The sequence below is a fragment of the Halyomorpha halys genome, unplaced genomic scaffold, assembly GCF_000696795.3.
Source record: "Halyomorpha halys isolate HHAL.00 unplaced genomic scaffold, Hhal_1.1 Scaffold71.1, whole genome shotgun sequence".
Taxonomy (NCBI): Eukaryota; Metazoa; Arthropoda; class Insecta; order Hemiptera; family Pentatomidae; genus Halyomorpha; species Halyomorpha halys.
The window spans coordinates 682,127-683,428 of NW_027107476.1; the positions used below are offsets into that span (position 1 = coordinate 682,127).

Here is a 1,302-nt window from a genome sequence, read left to right on the forward strand (position 1 = left end):
GTTTGACTTTCAATAAAAAAAAAAATTCATGTGTTTGTTGAAGGGATTTCGATGGCTCAAATGGAATTGATCAAATTATGCTTTCTATTGTTAACAGTATTTTATTTCCTCCTATCCTATTTTCTTGTAGAATGTCCATCTGACATTTTATAATTGGGACAAATCGCATAAAATGAGGAGAATGTAAGATTTCAAATACGCAACACGGACTGGGTAATGAATAATTTGCCTAAAAGGTCATCTAAAGTATAGAAATAAAAAGAAGTGGGAATTATTAAGGTTTTTTTTCCCCCTTGTGAATAAAAAAAAAATAAAATTGTATACCCTTAGCCCAAGGTTAAATAATGAAATATTAAATTTTCGATAATAACTGATTAATTTGTTTTGGAAATGGTCCCACTAAAATAGTGATAATGATTGGGTTATGAATTCAATAAATAACTGAATAACGGAACCTAAAAAGTTCAATATCTGATCGGAGAGATAGCCAATAGTATTACTTTAATATTTTCCAATCTTTCCCTTATTCTTACTATTTTCAAAAGCAATTTGATTGCCTTTAATTCTTTTGCAAGTCACTATTGAATGTATATTTGATATGTGATACATTAATCTTCATTACCAGAGCCTATCTACTTTAATAACCGTTTAATTTATATTTGGAAAATTATTTTTGATTATAGACATAAAAACATTACATCATTGCAATTATCTCAAATTTACTTTTATTATTGAGTTATAAAAAAGTATAGTAAGAGAATTTTAAAAGTTGTGTTACTCATAATGTAATTATCTAAAATTATTAAAACTTAATAACTCTTATCTTGTTTATTTTTTATTTGTTTAAATATTATTGTCCAGAAAACACTTATTCTACCACTTAATTCAATCCCTACTGAAAAGACCCATTCAAACTATTTAAAACAGAATCACTCACACACTAGATTTAGCTATTTCTTTTTCAAGACAGTGATCACCATTCACTGAAATGAAACATACCATTTTTAAAATAATTTTAATTAGCTATACCAGCTGTGGATCAACTCTGGACCATAGGCAACCTCTATAAATTGGGTGACTAATCCTTAATGGGTTTAGAAAAACCTTGTTGTCGAGTGTGATCATAATCTGTTCATTTCCTCACATAACCGTTGTTCAAGAAACATTATATCATTTCCAAGTACTGAACCCAAGACCCTTTATAGAATTTATAGGTTTTTTATATACGTAAAATTTATTCGAAAAATCGGATTATCAAATTTTGGAATTTCATTCTTTATGGCATTCATTATAAGCTTTATG

The 1,302-nt window shown here is 27.5% G+C and overlaps 1 protein-coding gene across 13 annotated transcripts in view; it reads left to right on the forward strand.

Moving 5' to 3' along the window:
* Nucleotides 1-1,302, forward strand: part of Rab3-GEF (Rab3 GDP-GTP exchange factor) — a 75,372-nt gene that overhangs the window by 43,476 nt on the left and 30,594 nt on the right. The window lies entirely within an intron of this gene.